This window comes from Mauremys reevesii, linkage group 23 (genome assembly GCF_016161935.1).
Source record: "Mauremys reevesii isolate NIE-2019 linkage group 23, ASM1616193v1, whole genome shotgun sequence".
NCBI classification, from domain to species: domain Eukaryota; kingdom Metazoa; phylum Chordata; order Testudines; family Geoemydidae; genus Mauremys; species Mauremys reevesii.
Window position 1 is genome coordinate 2652051 of NC_052645.1, and position 20692 is coordinate 2672742.

The 20692-nt window shown below is 51.2% G+C and overlaps 3 non-coding genes across 3 annotated transcripts; 2 read left to right on the forward strand and 1 right to left on the reverse strand.

Annotated features, from left to right (window-relative positions):
• Window positions 1-1249: 1249 nt before the first annotated feature.
• TRNAS-AGA lies at window positions 1250-1331 on the reverse strand. The gene has a single exon. It is a non-coding gene; the product is annotated as a tRNA-Ser (tRNA).
• A 4373-nt stretch (window positions 1332-5704) lies between these two features.
• Window positions 5705-5776, forward strand: TRNAA-UGC. The gene has a single exon. It is a non-coding gene; the product is annotated as a tRNA-Ala (tRNA).
• A 1227-nt stretch (window positions 5777-7003) lies between these two features.
• On the forward strand, window positions 7004-7076 carry TRNAK-UUU. Its single transcript has one exon. It is a non-coding gene; the product is annotated as a tRNA-Lys (tRNA).
• Window positions 7077-20692: the final 13616 nt, after the last annotated feature.

Below are 20692 nucleotides of genomic sequence, written 5' to 3' on the forward strand. Positions count from 1 at the left end.
GATTCTATGATTCCCTGTGGATCACCCCATTCAAGGAGCGTTCGTTCTAGGCAGCAAGCCGGTAGTTTTGGATCATCTGCAAATTTTGTCAGCTCACTGTTTAGCAGGTTGTTTATGAATATGTTGACTAATACTGGAAACTAGTTACCTGTTTCCATCCTGAAAACTGACCATTTATTCCTACCCTTTGTTTCTTGTCTTTTAACCGGTTATTGATCCATGTGAGGACCTTCCGGAGGTGAAAGTAAGCCGGTATGTTCCGGTATGGGGTACCGGCAAGAGACGGTATGCTGTGCCAGCCCGGCCCGGCTACCCCAGGCTGGTGATTTAAAGGGCCCAGGGCTCCCTGTAGCGGCCGGAGCCCCTGGCACTTTAAATCACCTCCCGAGCCCCCCTGCCGGAGCCCCAGGGAGCAAATCACTGCCGTGGGTGCTGCTCTCCGCTCTGCCAACACAGAGCAGGGGCGGCAGAAGCTTCCTTACAGTGGGGCACCGTTGTCCGAACTGTGGCACCCCATGACACCCCTTCCCTAAGGACCCCACTCACACCACCTCTCCCCGAGGCCACACCCACAGACGCCTCTTCCCCAAGACTGCACCCTCCCCCCCATCATTTGTCCTAACAGCCAGTAAAGAGTGGTGGGACCATGGCCCTCTAAACCCCCTGTTCCAGCACCCCTGACACCGAGCTAAGCAGGCAGCACTGTGTGTGTGACAGAGAGTGCTGTGCTGAGCTGAGCCAGTGAGAGAAGGGGGCTGATGTCGGGGCTGTCCCCTGCCTCAGGACTGGTCGCTTCCAGCAGCTGTCTGAACTTAGAGACAGTGTGCGACACACTCACTCTTCCGCAACGCACACACTGTCTCCCCCCCACACACACACACGCTCTCTACCCCACCACACACATGCAGTTGAAAAGCAGCTGGCAATCTAGTAGGATGCCCATGGAACAATGGGATAGAAACCTGCATCATGTGATGCTGTACCAGCCCGTGAGGCATTGCAAACCCTTCCCAAAGCACCCTGCAGCCAGCTGCACAGTGGGATGGCTACCCACAGTGCACTGCTCTCTGTGGCCATCCAAGAGATGCTAGCATGGATGTGCTCTGGTGACACAGGGGAATAGGGTGGACATGCAACAGCTGTTCAATTAAAACACTTTAACCTAAGCCACATTATTCTTTCATGTAGACATAACTGAAGAGTGAGACAAGACCCAGCTCCATTGAAACTAAAGAACCACAACTTCCTGCGTAGTTGGCAGGATTTGAACCTGCGCAGGGAGACCCCAATGGATTTCTAGTCCATCGCCTTAACCACTCGGCCACAACTACTTGCTTGATATGTGGCTTTCACTGCACTCTAGTTCTGTTCTCACTGAGTGATCCATTCCAGTTGTTTCCTCAGACCAGCTTCCACAACACACCCACTGCTGTGCCCTTGTGTAAGTGTGTCCATGGCTGAATAGCAAGAATTCCTGCTCCTTTCTCTTCTGGCTGGAGCATGAGGAGAGTGCGTTTGTGGCTAACGACGTTGCTGTAGCTTGTTGTCCATTTCCTGCCTTGATCATTCAGACAGTCCCTTTCCTGTCGTATCCCCAGTACATCAGTGATTGTGATAGTAGGGGGCAGGTTTTCTCTGGGGCACTGAGCTTTGCCAGGGGGTTGGTGGCTCCTTTCTTTCCTCACCCTGGAGAAAAATCAGCTTTTTATTTCATCCTTGATGTTTCAAGGAATAATAACAGATGACCAAAGAAAGAGGTGGACAGGGCGGTTCTCAGGGGAGGGGGCAGAGAGGTGTGAGCGGTGGGCAGGGCAGGAGAGGGGCAGAGAGGTGTGAGCGGTGGGCAGGGCTGGTCTCAGGGGAGGGGGCAGAGAGGGGGGGCAGCAGGCAGACCTTGGGGTAGGGAGTGGAGAGGCGCGAGGAGGCCTTGGGGGAGGAGAGGAGCAAGCAAAAACTGGATGCAAGGCTCCAGATGTGGCCTCACCAGTGCTGAATAGAGGGGAATAATCACTTCCCTCCATCTGCTGGCAACGATCCTACTAATCCAGCCCAATATGACCAGTTACCCATATTGAATGCAGACACAGCAATATCTGATACATTGGTTCCTGTCCATTCAGGAGGTTATTTCCCACCTATTCATAAATAATGAAGCTGCTCTAAGCGGAGGGGAGAGAGCTGTCCTGTCCGTGCAGTTAACCCATCTCCCCGAGAGTAACAGTAATAGTAATAAATAGTAATAATTGGAGATATACCAATCTCCTAAAATTGGAAGGAACCTTGAAAAGTCATCCAGTCCAGCCCCCTGCCTTCACTAGCAGGACCAATTTTGGCCCCTGATTCCTAAGTGGCCTCCTCAAGTATTGAACTCAGAACCCTGGGTTTAGCAGGCCAATGCTCAAACCACTGAGCTGTCTTTTCTGAGTGGTAGCTATGTCACTGGTGGAAGCTATGTTGATGGGTGTGCAAGCTGTGGTGTCTACATGTATATGTAAAATTTAATTAACCCCCATTTTTAAAACCCATGAGGGTGACACATCGGGAATGCAAAGCAACAGGTTCCTGGTTTGCACATGGATGGTGACAAGGGATTGAACTCAACTCCCCTCTTTTCACAGACACATTTGTTTTATTCTCTGAGGTCAAACATAAGTTTAAATGTTGTACTTAGTCCTCTGCCTTGTAGCTTCAACAGCCATAGATGCAAGATGAGTTACTGCAGCCTAGACCTTGTGTCCGTGTTTAGGTGGTTTTCACATAAACATTCAAGCAGCTCACAGTAATGTCCCGAGCTCCCCAAGTGCCACTGACAGCTGAGCTCTTCCTGCCCACTGAGCCCAGCCCAGACAGTGGGTGGGGGATGAGTTTGTACCCAAATAACTGACAGAGCCAAGCAAGGAGCAAAGAAATGTTTGCTCCGGTCACTAGGTCTCTGTTTCTATTGCTCCTTTGCTCTCTCCCCTTCCCTGATAAGGAGCAACGGTAAGAGAGGAAGAGGTTAAAACATGTGCTAGGTGGTGGCTGGGTTTGGATGACAAATTTAAAACCATCACAGCGCCCTCTAGTATGACACTGACACCATCAGATTCTCACCTTTCACTCACACTTCATTAATAACAGTTTCCCTGAACTACTTTGCTATGATTATTTCAATGGTTCCTACACCGATACCTGCTGCCCCTTCTGGCTGGTTAATTGCACTATTTGGAACCTGCTCCTAAAATTTCACCCTTCCTGGGAGCAAGATTCAGAACTGCCCAAGGAAACCCCATTGGGTTTCAAGTGCAGCCCAGGCAGGGTGGCAAGGGGACAGCCCAGGGGTCTCAGAGCTTCTTCTTCCTCACAGAGAGAAGGTTAAGGGGGGCCACTAGTTATGACTCCTGGGTTTTAGTCCTGGCTGTGGGAGGAAAGGGGTGTTTAGTGGATTAGAGTTGGGGGCTTAGGAATCAAAGAGGAAACATCTCCTTTTTCAGCTTCAGTGCACATTGAACAAGAACATGGCTTCTCATCTCTTAGGTTTCAGAGGAGCAGCCATGTTAGTCTGTATCCTCAAAAAGAACAGGAGTATGTGTGGCACCTTAGAGACTAACACGTTTCTTAGGTTCTGTTGCCATCATGTGGCCATTTCATTTCACTTCTTATTGTTAAAAGGTCTGGGTACTTTGCACAGAAACATCATTTCCTTGGCAGAGACGGAGAAGTGGAAGCTGCATTGATTTAATCCTCTGAAAAATAGATAAGGATTAAAATATTCCCCAGACAGCTCAGTCCCAGCCGTCCTCCCTCACCGCTGCCAGTGAAGCTCAGTTCTGTCCCACGGCCCCAAGAATTGCTGGGTGCAAGTCCTGGGCCTGATGTGAAGTCAATGTAGGGGTGACTCTGCCTGCCTAGATTGTTCTGTAGAAAAATTCAGACACACACCATGTCTGGTGAAGGAGAGACAGATGTGTTGTTTGATTGTTTTTCTCATTCTAAATTTACTTGATCAATTTGATGGCAAAAATATTTGTATGAGACCATGAAAAAAAGAAGAAACCACGAAAATACCCATGGGAGAAAGGGGGTTTCTGAGAGCCGGGGTAGATATGGAGATTTTTATGAAAGGGGGAGAGGCCAAATTAGGGCCTTTAGCTGGAGCAAAGGAGGAGGGTTTTTTGTGCAGTTTCATTTTAATCAGCCTCACATCCTGTAGTCCCTGCTTCACCACCCCACCAACATGTGACCTAGCGCCTCCCCACTGGCAAAGCCACCTCTGACTCCTGAGACCACCCTACTGGACTCGCCCTCCAGATCCCCCAGCACTCCCTCTCCTAGCTGGATCCCCTGGCAGCCAGAGCTCTCCGCAGAACTGCCGTGGTTTCTCCCCTGGGTCTCTGGTCAAGGACGGCTACTGGCTTCTCCTGAGAATGCAGCTGAGAAATGACTTGTCCTTCTCTAGATTCTTGCCTGTGGTCTCTGAGAAGCAGGATGGGCCCTGTATGATAAAGTCCATGTAACATTCCCCTCACATCCCAGCCCTGGTATGTCGCCAGTAGCTGCTGTCCCTGAGGAGCAGCCAAGGATGTTTCCCACCATTCAGGAGACCCCAGCCTGGGACTAAAGTCAGCTTCAGGCTTCTCCTCTCTCCCTTCTTGGAATCAGGTTCATGTTTTTGCCAAGAGTTAAAGCAGCCCGAACCCCCAGAGTCTGGATCAATGTCACAAGTTCCCAGTGTCTCCGTGGAAGAGAATTTGTTAAATCCCAGGTGATTGGGGTTAAATCAGTTCTCAGCCTGAGTCCTTAGGTCTCAATCCTGAGGATATTGTCCCTCCATGGGGCCATTTCCCGCCTCTCTTTCCTAGGGAAGCACAATTTTCCTTGCACAGACACAGGAGCAGCAAGATCTTTCTCTGTCCCTTGTGCAAAGCAGGGGGCCAAATTCCATGGAAACAATGGACAAGCCGGGGGCCCTGGGCACATCCAGCCCTGGCCGTGAGATGTTCCCTCCCCTCTTTCTTTATGCCCCTGTTGTTATTTCATGGATTGTCTGGGATGGGGGAAAAGCTGACATCACTGCAGGTGGAGGGGGAAAGAACCGTGAAAGTCTCAGGACCCAACCCCTGCTACCAGGATCACTGAGGTGCTGGGAATCTGCATGGGAAAGGGACGGTGTGAATTGTCAAGGTGGGGAATGAATAACAATCTACAACTAGATCCACCTCATTAACCACTGACACAGGCTAATCCTGCTGCAGCTAGAAGGGAAACTGGGAGTGATTCTTTGCTGTCAGCCATGGAAACAGTGACCCAATTGCACCGCAGTGAATGTGCTGGGGAAAGCTGGACTTCACAGGCAGGTGGAAAGAGCAGATCCTAGAAACACCTGGAGCTCCCCACAGCATTTCTGCTACCAGGGTCAGGTGTTGAGTGACTCACAGTGCCCCCCCCCGACACATTTCCTTCCAGCACGGGGTGCAGCACCCTCACCCAATGCTGGGGAGAGGGCTGAGTGTATCTCTGCAACCTGAGCCCAGGGCACCCACTCTCTCTGCCCCACACATAGAATCTGGCCCTGCTGCAAAGTGACCCCTAAGAACCAGCAGCCTGCAGGACAGCAGGTTTGGCCTCAGAGCAGGGAATGTGTCCCCCATGCTGCCTTTAGGCCACTAGGTGCTCTGGAAACAGGAGGGCTCTGAGTATAACCTATAGCATACATGACCCTCCAGGGGATGTAGCTCAGTGGTAAAGCACATGCTTTGCATGTATGAGGTCCTGGGTTCAATCCCTAGTATTTCCAAGTTCTTTTCACCCTGCTGCTTTGCTCATGACCAGAGGGGATGTGGCCCAGCAGTCTCCCTGCAGGAATTTCAGTCCTGCTCAGTGAGGGGCAAGTGCCAATTGCGTGGAAGTTCTGGGGGGGTTTCTGCTCCCAAGTCTCCTCTGTACATTTAAGATTCCCACCAGCTGTGCTGCTTGGGACAAGGGTAGATGAGAAGGGAGAATCCTCCAGCACTGGAGGGAAAGGTCCCATCTGCACAGACTGAGAGGCAAAGACTAGACTTATTTTTTGTCTGGGCCCAATCTTTTCACCTGGTATAGCCCTTGTTCCAGCTCAGGTGATAGCTAGGGGATGTCTCGTGACTGCTTGTTTGTTCAGTTCCACCCTCTTATACAGCTTTGGTACAAGGCAGGAATTTTTTCTCTCTCTCCTGAGGAAGAGCCCCAGGTTTAAGATGGATTCCTGTACCAGGGGACATGGTCACATGTCCCGTGAGACCCCCAAGCCTTCATTCTTCCTGGCCTGACTCACAGATGGTGCAGGACAGAGCCATCTCCAGTCAATTGTCCTGGTTAATGGGAGCCATCAAGAGTCCAAACCACTGTTAATGGCCCACACTTTGCATCATTACAACAGGACCTCAGAGTTATAGTTCATATTTCTAGTTTCAGATCCAAGAATGATCGGTTCATACAAATAGGATGAACACACACAGTAGATTATAAGCTTTGTAATGATACCTTACAAGAGACCTTTTGCATGAAGAATAGTCCACTCACTTCATATTCACACTCATTAGCATATTTTCATAAAATCCTATGGAGTGCAACGTCACAGCAGGGAAAGGGTTTTCCTGCGGCACCTGGGAGCAGTTGAGTTTCATGTTCAGGCTGTGGTATGAGTTCGTCCAGGTTTCTCGTAAGCACACAGGGACCTTGGCGGGTGCTCTCGATACAGGAATGGCCCCGACACGATAAAGTGATGGGAATTGCATTTTGCTTTTTTATTTCTGTATTTCCAATGACATTTCTGTTTGTGATTTCGTTTTGCTTTGTATAACTGTGTTTTCTCCTGGATTTGATATTTAATGAAAAAAACAATAAGGCCTCAGGGCACCGGATGGAGGAGCAGGCTGGGGCTAGGACTGCTAAGAGAGCGAGAGTAGCAGGTTTTCCATAGTTTCCTGCCCTCATTTTTCTTGACTAGTTTCTCTTCTGCATGAAATTTGCCACTTTTCAAATGTGAGCCTGGCTAGCTCAGTTGACAGAGCATCAGACTTTTAATCTGAGGGTCCAGGGTTCAAGTCCCTGGTCAGGCAAAGAAATGCTTTCTTCCTGTAACTTCCCCAAAGGGTTTTAGAAGGACTCTCCTTGACTTTAGTTTTTCCTCTTCAGGACATGGCCTTTCCTAGGAAGGGCCCTTTACTGCCTGGGACTCAAGGTGCTATTGCCTCACCTGTCCACTGGCCTCACAGTCTGGAGGAAGAAAGGCCTCTGGCCTGCAGCAAAGTGCTGTGTGCTGACTTTTTGAACAAATGCAGGGCTGGCCAGAGAGGCATGTTCCCACTGAATCCTTCCTGCCAGAAAAAATTGTCCCCACAGACAGGGGCGGCTCCAGGCCCCAGCACGCCAAGTGCGTGCTTGGGACAGCAAGCCGCGGGGGGTGCTCTGCCGGTCGCCACGAGGGCGGCAGGCAGGCTGCCTTCAGCGGCATGCCTGCGAAGGGTCCGCTGGTCCTGCGACTTCGGCGGACCTCCCGCAGGCAAGCCGCCGAAGGCAACCTGCCTGCCGTGCTTGGGGCGGCAAAATGCCTAGAGCCGCCCCTGCCCACAGAGTCCTCCCTGCTGGAAGTCTACAGTAATCAACAGGTGCTCTGCTGGTCCCATGGTGTAAGGGCCAGCACTCACGACTTTGAATCCTGCAATCTGAGTTGAAGTCTCAGTAGAATCTGAAAACAATTCCTGTGCCACAAACCCTGCTGGGTCTTCCAAGGCTCTGTCTTGCTTTCTCAAAGGCCATGAAAGCCACTACACTACACATTTTTAGCACCTACAAAGGATAAATTCAACAAAACTCCACTTCTATTTCCTCAATATCTGCATCATGAAGGGCAGCATCTCCAATACAATAAGATTAGCTAGGAAAGATCTTCTGTAGGGCCTGGGTTACAAAGGCTTTGGAACCAAATACATGGGCATTGTGCCTAGTTCAAAATCACTTACCATGGAATTCTCTCCCCAGATCATCTGGGACAATATTGACTTAAACAATTGAACTACACTGTGATCATATGCACTTCCTTCAGTTAGTTGGGGTTTCGCTGTTATTCACCATTTCTAAGTGGAGATTTTAAATCACTGCTGTTTCTTTGTTAGCCTGTCCAGGAAATTGAAGAGTTCTCTAATGCAGACAGAACTGCACTTCAACCTTCTCCATGACATCGTGCAGGGATGGGGAAAAAGCAAAGCTGAAGTGAGAAATGATGACTTTAGCAAATAGTCATTTGTCTTAAATTTCTCCAATAAATCTGAGCTACATCCTATCAAACTGAACTAATATCCAATTGAGTGACCAAACAGCCTTCAGGAAAGATAGAAACCCACATCACAGAGAGCTAGAATACACGGCAATGAAAGTGTGAAGTGAAATTCCAGAGCAGGTTACATCTGATTATTCAGAATCAGGACAAGAGATTTTCCCATCACATTCTCCTCTGATCCATTCAAACATACTTCACTCAGCACTGTCTCAATAGCCAGTTATGTTATTTACAAATTTTTTAGTATCCGAGCATTGCCTTAATGGGGGACAAAACCACTCACCTTGCCAGAAGTGGCTTTACCAAGAGATGGAACCTGCGATTTAAACTCCCAATGAGCACACTGCGTTTGGGATCCATTTGAATTCCCCTTCCAGGTCTTTGACACTTTCATCTCCAGTCAGAGCGACTCTGACATAAGATTAAAGAAGTCAAAGCATCATCTTCAAGCACAGACAGCTGAGAACTGTTCCTCACAGGACACTTTGAGAAGTGGATGGATAGAATGTGATGATGATAACCTCTGCATGGCTCAGACAAAAGGTAACAGTTCTGCAGTGATGGGGAAGGAGGGAATCTCTGAGTTTCCCCATCTCCTTCCAGTGTCACAGAGGCTGAAATTACACTTTTTTTCCTGCCCCTGCTCCTCTTCATTTAAATATAATTTGAAAAATTCCCATTATATCTGCTCTTCAGGACAACCCAGAGCAACATGAGAACAAGTGGCAATGATACAATCTGTATCACTGGTGACTAACAATAATTTTGAAATAGGAGGAATAGTATAAATGTGATGCTCCCTGGTTCCTGATAGGAAGGGCACACTAGAATTACTCATGGGATAATGGAGTTGATAGAAAGGACAAATGGGTCCACCTCAAAACAGGGCAAACTGCAAAAGGCAAAAATGGGCCACTCATCTGGTCAAACTGAAGGATAACCATGTTGCAAACAGCTCAATCAGCTTTAAAAGTTACTATGTGGGAATCAGGAAAATTATTAAAGAAAAAAAGTATTGATAGCCCTAGAGGTGTTTATGTTGTTGATCTCCCTTGCAGATTCTCTGATGACTAACATGGGCGAAGTGCCCACAGAAGGTTTTCCCGCACTCACTGCATTCATAGGGCCTCTTTCCGGTGTGGATTCTGTGATGTCTAATAAGGTTTGAGCTGCGACTGAAGGTTTTCCCACACTCACTGCATTCAAAGGGCCTCTCCCCTGTGTGGATTCTCTGGTGTTTAGAAAGGTCTGAGCTGCTAGTGAAGCTTTTCCCACACTCACTGCATTCATAGGGTCTCTCCCCTGTGTGGATTCTCCGATGTCTAATAAGGTGTGAACTGCGACTGAAGGTTTTCCCGCACTCACTGCATTCATAGGGCCTCTCCCCTGTGTGGATTCTGTGATGCTTTATAAGGATGGAGTAATCACATACGTTTTCCCCAAACTCACTGCATGTATTTTTTCTCTTTCTGCTGAGGATTCCCTGTTGTGTTGTGGTTTCCTTGAGGTCCTTCTGAGTTTCCTGACAGGAAATACATTTACCCACTTTCTCCCCTGGCTGGTTTCCCTGCTCTCCTTCTGGTCTGTGCTGAATGTCATAGGATTTTTCCTGCTCATGACTCCAGGACACATTCCTTTTCGATCTTTGTGATAATGCTCTGTGTTTATCCACTTGCTCAACATTTTCCTGCTGAGAATTCTGCTCCTCTTTCTCACATACCATTGCGTCACTTGCTGTGATAGAGACAGAAACCTCAGACAGGGATGGAAAGGGGAAGGCCAAACCAATACAAGTACTGGAGAGAGGTCAAATAAAAACCAGGAACTGAACTCCCCCAAGTTCTTCCCCAAACAGGAGAGAGGAGGAGATCAATTCAGGCTTCACATCCCATCCAAATTCACAGGGGGAAGGGAGGAAGCTACTGCCTGGTGTCTGCTAGTGTCTACAGGAAGCCATGAGCTATATTTACCCTAAGGATACGACCCCTGCTAGGGACAATACTCAACTGAGAGACCTTCCAAGGGCATTGTAGGGCATCCCAGATGTTTCCTTCAGGCACTTACAGATTCTGAGTTGGTTTAATATTTCCTCACCTGTGCAGGGAGCTCTCAGGATCTCTCTTTCCTCTGAACCCTGGAGGTCTGGGACCCATGGCTCTTCCCCTTGTTCCAGCTGGGAGATCACATCAGGTTGGGAAATTGGAAACCCTGCTCAGATGAAAGAAAACAAAGGAGGTCACTTGATTTCATAACTTTGTCATAAAAAACATTCTATTAATTTAACTTCAGTGCTTAGTGTGACGGGTGTGCCTGGGGCAGTCCACACTGAAAATGCCAGGGTCAGGGCAGGATGAAAAAGGGAGAGCAGATGCTCCCAAAACTGGTGGTTAACACTGAAGTTGAGTTTAACGACCAGTCACAAACTGTGCTTCTGATCCCACACACGGGTTATCGAGAAGCTGAAAAAAGAAATCACACGGCCCCCTTTATTGCAGTCCAGTACAGTGAGAGTTATTTAAAAACTCTGCTCATATACAAAATGTTTTTCTGACCCCAAAAGGTCAGCCACATTACAAGATCACTATAGGTTTGGATCTTACCCAAAAGACCACACTGCCAGCCAATCCTTTAGCATGGAAAGACAAGACAGGACACGACACAAAAAAAGTTGTTAAATGGAAAAGCAGTGAGATGCATTCCAAAATCTATATATCAGGTTATTAGCAGTATTGTTGAGCTGCTGGCTTGAAAGTCCGTCTGGAACACATCCACAAGTTCGATGGGTCTTTCAGTCCTTTGTTTCAGGCTTCAATTTGTAGAGAAGTTGCTCCAGAGGTAGGAAGAGGGATTGAAGACAAAATGGAGATGATGCAGCTGCCCTTTATATTCCTTTTGCCATGTGGCTTGTACTACCTGTGTCCCAAACACAAGCTTCACAGCACAGGGCATGGAAAAGCCTCGGAGGTCTCAGCACACAGACATACCCCTGCATGTCTTGCTGACTCAATAGGTTTATGCCCTTGATCAGGGATGGGCAAATTACGGCCCACGGGCCACATCCAGCCGACAGGACCATCCTGCCCAGTGCCTGAGCTCCCGGCTGGGGAGGCTAGCCCCTCCCCCACAGCCACACCACCGTGCGGGCAGCGCTCCTGCGGGGCGGGGCTGTGCGCTCCTGCTGGGCAGTGTGTCTGGCTCTGCGTGGTCCAAGTGGCTGCCAGACACGCTGCTCTGAGCGGCATGGTAAGGAGGTGGGGGCGTTGGATAAGGGGCAGGGAGTCCCAGGGGGCAGTCAGGGGACAGTTGGATGGGCTGGAGGTTCTGGGGGGACGGGGGCTGGATAGGTGTGGGAGTCCCAAGGGTCTGTCAGTGGGCAGCGGGGTGGATAGAGGTCAGGGCAGTCAAGGGACAGATAGCAGCGGGGTTGGGTAGGGGGTGGGGTCCTGGATATGAACCCATATCCACACCCCCGCCCCCTTACAGACCCCGGGACTCCTACGCCTATCCAACCCCCCAGTTCTCCATCCCCTGACCGCCCGCCCAACCATCCCCTGCTCCCTGACTGCCCCCCAGGGCTCTCTGCCCCTTATCCAACCCCCTGGCTCTGGCCCCCTTACCACAGCCACGCGGCCTGCTGCAGCTAGACACGGGGTCCCTCAGGAGTGCGCAGACCAGCCCCCTTACCATGCCACTCAGAACAGTAGGAGCTTGCAGCCCCACCGCTGCAGCACTGCCCAGGAGTGGTGGGCCAGAGCGCTAGTGGCGCGGCATGTTGAGGCTGCAGGCGGACAGCGGGGGCAAGGGGACAGCAGGGGAGAGGAGAGGGGAGCCTCCCCGGCCGGGAGCTCAGGGGCCGAGCAGGCTGGGCCCGCGCGCCAGATGTGGCCTGTGGGCCGTAGTTTACCCACCCCTGACTTACACGTTAGTTTGTAAAAAGAACAGGAGTACTTGTGGCACCTTAGAGACTAAACAAATTTATTTGTGGTTTATCTGCATTTCTTTTGTAAATAATTCTGACTTTTATGACTTGTTACCTGTAGTCACTTAAAATCTTTTTTTTTTTTGGTAATTAACAATCTTGTTTTATTGTTTTATCCAACTAGCGTGTTTGGATTAAAGTGTGTTGGAAACTGCATTTGGGATGTAGCGGGGTGGATCCCCGCTCCTGCCCTGAAGGGTTAAAAGCAGCCCTGGGATGGGGCTGTGGCTGGAGAAAGCAGCTTTTAGGCTGGGCTGATTGGGGGAAGTGGCTGCAGCTGGGGCCACGCCCCAAACAGACTCAGCTGCCCTATAAAGGCAGAGAAGCCAGGGGCAGATAGAATCTCTCTGTTTGTAGAGGGAGATGGGCCCAACTGCAGGGAGCTAGACACAGGGTACCTGAGTGGAGCAGGCTGTGGCCTAGCAGAAGGCAATAGGTACTGGGGGGTTGCAGAGGGCAGCCCAGCGGCAGGCAAAGGCAGCAGGTCCAAACTCTCCTTGCCAGTGATGAGTGGCTGATACTGCAGCCTGCCCCAGGGTGTGGGGCTAGACGATGACTGGCCTTATACTGAGCCGAGGCGGGAATAGTGGGTGGGAGTTCCCTGGGGAGGGGAGACCCTAAGACTGAGGGGTTACTGCCAGAGGGCAGCACCCCAGGTAAAAGGGGCACCAGGTCCAGGGAGGGACATGGGGGTCAGAGGACAGGCGGATCACCGGCCTGCAGAGGGTGCGCTGGAGCTGGAAGGAGCTAATTCCCAGAAGTCACCAGCAGGGGGTGCCGCAGGGGTGAGTCCACTCATCTACATGGGATAACAAGGCTGGTGCATGTCATTTTCCACTGATGAAATGACAGACGTCATATGAGCTTGCCTTGTTCAGTACTGTGCTGGACAGGGAAAGATGCACATTTCTGGGGGAGGTCTGGGAACAGAGACTTTTCTGGGGTTTTCCTGTGCTGCACTGTAACTCCTGAGTCGCTGACTAGCAGCACTCAATACTGTGTAGCTGGGAGCGAGTTACATGCTGGAGACTGTGTGTTAACTGCCCAGGAGTGGCTGCTCTCACAGTAAAACAGTGTAAAAGTCACCCCAGCCTGGGGAACTGAGGGGACACAGCTGTTCAACACTCCAGATTGCACTGTAGTTAATGTCACAGACACTCAATTTCAAAGAGGCTCCCAAAACACAGAGAAAGTAAATCCATGTCCCAGAAATCCAAGACTCCAGAGAGAGGGCAAGTCTCCCTGCCACTGCTTCTTGCTGACGGAGAGGTCCAGAGACAATGAGAGAGTCCTGGGGAAGCTGGGGACAGTAACCATGGGCTGGTGGGGTTCAGTGGAGAAAGGGAACAGGAAGGGCAGGGATAGTACTGAATGCAGGATCTCAGCAGTACTAGATGTCAGGATAGCACATAGTGCAGCCCATTGGAAAACATAATCCCAACTATACATACAAAATGATGAGGTCTAAATTAGCTGTTTCCACTCAAGAGAGAGATCTTGGAGTCATGGATAGTTCTCTGAAAACATCCACTCAATGTGCAGCGGCAGTCAAAAAGCGAACGGAATGCTGGGAATCATTAAGCAAGGGATAGAAAAGACAGAAAATATCATATTGCCTGTATATAAATCTATGGTGCACCCACATCTCGAATACGGCTGTAGGAGCTGGATTTTATAATGTACTGTGAGAATTTAATGTATGATTTGATTTCATCCTGTCAGCCACCCTGTTTGAATAGCAGAAAGGAATGACAGACCAGAACAATCCTTCTGACTGATTATGGTCATCTTTTGTTTTAGGATAAGTTACACTGTCTACTATGGTTTCCTCTATGTATTACAAATTAGGCACTCTAGTTAAATCTACATGTCCTTGTTTTAAGGTTTAGTAAATAAGAGACAGGATTCTCTATTGTGTCTATGTTAAGTAGATTAGAGAAACATTGAAGGCAAGGTTTCATTTGCAATGCCTTTTTGCTCGATATAAAACACTACTGTTTGTATTCTCAGTGGGTCTGTGTGAATGAGGATGTATGCATCAGGAAAAGAGAAGGTGTAAAGGCCATTGTTATAGCCAGAGTCAAGGAAGAAGGAGTCAAGAGACTTAAAGGACATCAAAGAATCATCAACGCGCATTCATAACGAAGGGCAGATTGATGACCCTGAGGTCAAGGCTGGCACCCCTGAGGACAATTGATTAAATCAGAACAAAGGACAGGCTGACCCTCTCGGAGGTGCACTGGAATGTTTACACCAGTTAAGAAGTAACCGATCACAAACTGATACAGCAAAATCCATAGACTTCAACAAAGGAAAAAACCCTATAAGAACCAGGGTGCTTGGCCATGGGAGTTTGGATTCATCTTGCCACACTCCCGGAGCATTGGATTGCGACCGACAAGAGCCCAGCCCCACACGTGCTCAATCTAACTGGCCATTAGATTGACTTCAGCTACAACAGACCAGTAACTATGGAGAGAGAGAGAGAGAGACAGAGAGAGTGTGTAAAAAGCATATGCTAACTGTTATATTCTCAATAAATGCTGTGTATTTACCTTCCTCTATAAAGATCCCGTGTGCTTTGTAGGAGCATAACACTGCGTTCAGATGTGGTCGCCCCATCTCAAAGAAGTTTACTTATGCAAACAGGAGATATTTGACACTGTGCAATACTGTTCCTGTGTTCTGCAGCAGGGGAGGGTCTGTGGCAGTGTGTGGGTCACTGGCATATTGGGGTGATGCAGAAACAGGGCAGAGCAGAGGTGGCATTGTGGGACTGGCATGAACCGTATCTCTTCATTTCCCCTTCCAAGAACTGAGGGGACAGGAATCCTTACCCAGCGAGGTCACATTCTCATAGTTCTCCTGCATGACGTCTCTGTAGAGGGCTCTCTGAGCAGGGTCCAGCAGAGCCCACTCTTCCCTGGAGAAATACACAGCCACCTCCTTGAAGGTCACTGGCCCCTGAAAGAGCAAGAGTCCAACACTCAGTACCTGCTGCCTCACTCACAGCCCCACTATTTGTGGGGGAGAGGAGTCAATCAAATGCAAGCTCTGGGTGGATCACAGTCAGAGTCCCACCTCCACCCCACTCAGAGCATCCTGGAAACACCAGGTTAAGGGGACGAATAGAGAGCCCCTTTTCTCTCCCAGCAGATCCATCACACTCCTACTAGCCACAGATGGATAAAGGAGATGGAGCCCCTAGCAGGGACCAGGGAGAGATCCCTGGTAGGAAGCCCAACACCCTCCTCATTGTGAGGAGCTGGATATGAAGGGAGGGGAATCTCCCCTAAACCTCACTGATGGGTGCCCCCTTCATATTTCACAGCGGCTGGTCAGTCAGGACAGGCTCCAGCACTGGGAGTCTGGTCAGTTTTCCTAGCCCCATGTAGGAGGGTTATTTTCTGTTTCACAAATTGGGGTATTTCCACCTCCTAATCTCATGGGTCTGTTCCTAGAATCTAGGCCACTTATTAAACTCCCCCCAGCAGGAATGTCAGAAGCTGTCCTCCTCCCTTCCCCACCTTGTGCATTTCCTGCCCGGCTCCAAACCAGACTGTGCAAATATTTTTTTCTTTCTTTTTTATAGTTGGAGATGTACCAATCTCCTAGAACTGGAAGGGACCTTAAAAGGTCATTGAGTCCAGCCCCCTGCCTTCACCAGGAGGACCAATTTTTGCCCCTGATCCCTAAGTGGCCCCCCTCAAGGATTGAACTTACAACCTGTGGTTTAAGCAGGCCAGTGCTCAAACCACTGAGCTATCCCTCCCCCCTCAAACAACTCTTCCCATCTCCGCTGTATTTGCTGTCCCTCTCCCTCCTGCAGGAACCCACCAGCAACCCCCCGATAATCCCTACCTGAACAGGCTCCTCTGCAGCCATTTCTCTCCCCTGTCCCATGGCAGGATGGGATGAGCTGGAGTGAAACATGGATGTCATTCTGCAGCCTGGGAAGGTGAGAAGGGCAGTTGTGGGGGTTACAGAACAGGCTTTAGTTAATTTCACAGGACGATTCCCCCAGGCCCTTTCCCTGCAGACAGACATCCTAGACTCTGCCATCCTGGGAAAATGCTCAATCTCTTTATTACAGTGTGGAGCTGGCCCCTCCTGCCAGGCTAAGCCCACAGAGAGATTTTTAACCTCCCTTCTCCGTCCCTCCATCTCATAGCAAAGTATCTGAACACAAGGCTAGAAAAGAGCAGAACCCAAGGAGTCACTGTGGGGGATTTCCCTCGGACACTGACCCCCCGGCAGTCACACCCCAGCAGGGGGAATATGGAGTCAAGAACCAGCTTTTCCTCTGTCTGATCCTTTTCTTGATCACTGGAAAGTGGTTCTGCCCAGGGATGCTGCAATACATGTGTCTGGGTGCACTAGAGAGCTGGAAATCTCTCCCCACACTCATTTCTCCCACTGCCCCTTTCAGTCCCTCCTTCCCCTGTCCTCTCTCCCTCCCCCTCTGGCTGGGACAGTCCCATTCCTGGGGGCTTTGCTCTCCCATGGCTGGATTTGCTCCTGGCAATTGCTAATGGGAGGAGAGGCTGTTTGTGTAGAGTCACTTTTTTGCTAGTCCCCAGCACTTTCTCAGAGGTCTTTCAGTGACCTGGAGTCTGTGGTAGAATTTGCATTAACAGGGCCCTGGGCTGCCCCAAGGGGCTAGGACCAGCTGCAGAAAGTCATCCCCTGGGCCGGGCAGGGAAGAAGCTTTAATTAAGGTCACATCCCAGCACAGAGTCCCGCTGGGGGAGCAGCAGCTGCTAAGCCTGGTCTCCCAGATCACAATGGAGGCTGCAGCGACTGCCCCAGGAAGCTGAACCCCAATATCCTGAGCAGAGAGGGACAGAGCGTTTGAGCAGCTTCCCTCCTTTAGCTCTCTGGGGAGAGCAGCTAATGAGAGCCCCTCCTCACAGGGAAAATTGCTGATCTCATTTGCTCTACTGTCTATTTGGAGTCACTCCTTGTCTTTCCATGCAGTGACTCTGGATTAACAATGTTTTCAATGAAACCAGATTTCAGAAAGAAGGAGTCCAGAACGCTGTGGAAGAGACCATCGTGTGGCATTTCTAGCCCCCTTCCCACCTCCCTCACCCCCCCAGATCTAGGGCAAGGACTGGGGGGGGGGGGAGCATGAATATTCCCTGCGGGACCAGAAGTTCCTGCAGTTTTCAAGAGGGGAGAAAAGCAAAATCTGTGATTTCACCTGACAGTGTTTGGTAAGTGGATAGAAAGTTACCAGGGTGAGTGGGCCTGGCTGGGGGCTGCCTGGCCGCGCTTGGAGCCAGGATTGTGGCACAAACTGATCCGGGAGCAGGATCAGGGTTAGCAGCAGCCCCCAGACACCCCCCAGTGCCCAGACCCCACAGCCGGGGCCCCAGACACCCCCACAGCCCCAGCCAGGGACCTGCCAGATCTTCCCTGGCCCCCAGTCCCCAGAGCCCCTGGCCAGGGGCCCCAGACACCCCCAGAGCCCCCCCAGCCCCAGGGAGAGCTGGACACTGGCGAAGGGGAGAGAAAATGGGGCACAGCCGGGGGGGGGGACAGGGAACTTCTCAGGGGTTGGGGGAGGGGGGGTCACCCTGGGGGCTGCTCGTGGCTCTAGGGAGAAAGGGGGCGGGGGGTCCCCACGGGGGGGGGCCGCGGTAAATCCGAAGGGGTCTCAGCCCCCCCCGTTCTCTCCCCGCTCCCCGGGGGTCCCCGGCTCCCCGCCCCGTTCCCAGCCCCCCCGGGACCCCCCCGCCCGGTCTCCCTCCCCGGCACCTGGAGGCTGCAGCTCCGCAGCGGGGGCGGGGCCCAGGCCGGGCACGGGGGGGTTAATGAAGGTCTCTCCCGCCGCGATCTGCGCATGCCCAGAGCACAACGGCACAAACCCTTCTCCGGCCCGGGAGAGGCTCCAACGGCCCCGCACGAGCCAGGCAGAACCGCAGCGCCCGGCTCCGCCTCCCGCGCTGACGTCACTTCCGGTCCAGGGAGAGTCCGGAACTACATCTCCCAGCCTGCCCCAGGGCCGCGTCCGCCCTCCCAGCCCGGGCGAGGGAGGGGTCAGCAGCTGGAACTGCGCATGCTCCGTGCGAGCCCCGCTGGGGGCGGGAGAACAAAGCTGCTGCTGCCGCCTCCGTGTGAGCCGGTGAGTGAGAGACCCCGGGGGGGAGGGGCGGGCACGTGACTCTGCCCCGGGGAGCCTGGGAGAAGCCTCGGAGCCGCCTCGGGGGGGAGGGGGGTCATTGGGGAGGGAAATTCGAACTGTTTTGTGCAGCCAGGAAATTCACCGGGGGGGGGGGGTCAGTTCACTGAATCCTCCCGTGTTTGTGCCACGTCCTCCCACGTACAAAGTCTGTCAAGTGTTTCCCCCTTTCTCTCGTTATCACACGGGGCTGTAAAATCCAGGGAGATCCCCCCCCCCAATGATCAGCTCTCTGATCTCCCCCCATAGTGCCCTGGTCTCCCCACACTTCTCAAGTGTCCATTGAAAATCTCTCCCAGGGGGGGTCCCCCCCCCGTTTTACCTGCAGCGATTTGTCCTTGTCCGGGTGGGAAATTGTTGCCCTGGGTCAGTCCCCAGCCCGTGGCTGCCCCGGGCGGGGGGGGGGGGGTGAGATGCCGGTTCTCTGCCAGGGCGGGAGGGGCACGTGTCCCCCGTGGGGGCTGCCCGGACCCCGGTTTCCTGATCCCAGTTACTGCCCCCAACTACCAACACAGCCACCAGCCACCTGCCCATCCCCCACTGCTGCCCCCTTCCCTCCTCCTTCCTCATCCAGGGACCTGCCAGCTCCCCGCCCCTAACTACCAAGACCGTTTCCCTCAGCCCCAGTCACCTGCTCATCCCCACTGCTGCCCCCTTCCTTTATCCACGGAGCCTTCCAGCTCCCCCCCTCTTAAATCAGCTCCTCAAAGGGCTCCCTGCTGCCCATGGGAGGAATGGTGGCAGAGGGAGGTGCCATCACTTTGTGTTTATGTATTGGATAGTCTCATAAAATCCAGTCAAACAGCGCCCCTTTTCCCTCTAGTTATTTAATAGCAACATAAAATCCCCCCAGATCTTGGTGTTTTTCTCTCGTGTTGTCAATTGCTTACCTTGTTACACGTTTATCCCCTAAACATTTGCTCCACTTCCCTTTAGTTGTCTATTTCTAAGTGAATATCCCCAGAGATTTTTTCCTTGTCTCTCTAATGATAAAATAAAAAGGAAATCTGAGATTTACACCTTTCCTCAGATTCTTAAACATGGATAAAAAATGTTTGCAAATGGTGCCCATTTCTGCTCTATTCATTTATCGAATATTGATGTGAAATACACTCAGATTTTACCTCATACCAACAACTGATATAAAATACCTCCGATTTTACACTTTCTTCTCTATAATTGGCAAAAATGGATCCAAAATCACTCAGATTTCCACCCTTTCTCTTTCATTTCTGAACATTGATCTCAAAGCCCAGGATTTCCCTCTTTCTACGTCATTATCAAATATCAATTAAAAATCCTGTCGGGTTCGGGCTGTTCCCCATGTCTCTAAATCCCAGCAACTTCTCCTTCCTTGGAGGGAACCTGTTGCCCTGAGTCGTTCTCCATCCTGCAGGTCGCAGGGGGTTAAATTGCCCAGTGATCATCTGTCCCCTCTCCTTTGAGAATCATTTCTTCCTCCTTTATCTCTGTTAAAATGTTTGCTGATGAAAGAGATCAGACACATGTTTAATACCCATCAAAGCCAGAGGCCTCCCCCTGTTTGGGGGATCGGTGGTTCCCAGCTGGTAACTGGAGAATTGGCTGGACCCTTTTCTTTTCTCCAGCTGGCACTGGGTGAGGAGGTCACTCTGAGTGCAGCGTGGTCCAGCAGTATCCCAAACCCCATGACAAATGGTCTCTGGAAGGGGCTGCTTCCCACAGTGCTAAGCTGTAGCCACCTTGGGGTGGCTCCATGGTGACCATTATTTGCTAGTGACAGGGCATGGACATGTCTTACCTTTCTGCTGAAGGGCAGGCGGGGGTCCTAGGCAGGCAGTGAGTTCCCAATTGGGGTCCCTGGCTGGTGGGGGCTCTTGGTGGGGGGAACCCTTTGGGATTCCTAGCCTGGCAGTGAAGATCTGGGGGGGGGGTTCTCTGGCTGGTGGGGCTCTGAGGGGTATCTGGGGTCTCTGGCCAGAGATTCTGGGGGTTGAGTCCCAGGGAATATATGGTGGGACCCTGGCTGGGGGGTCTGGACTCTGGGTACTGGGGGTGTTTGGAGGCCCCTGGATGGAGGCTCTGGGGGCTGCTACTAACCATGCTCCTTCTATCTCATCAGCTTGTGCCAGAATCCTGGCTCCAAGCATTTCTTGGCATTCCCCAGCCAGGCCCAGTCACCATGATAACTTTCTATCCACTTATCAAACACTGTGAGGTGAAATGACAGATTTTGCTTTTCTCCCCTCTTGAA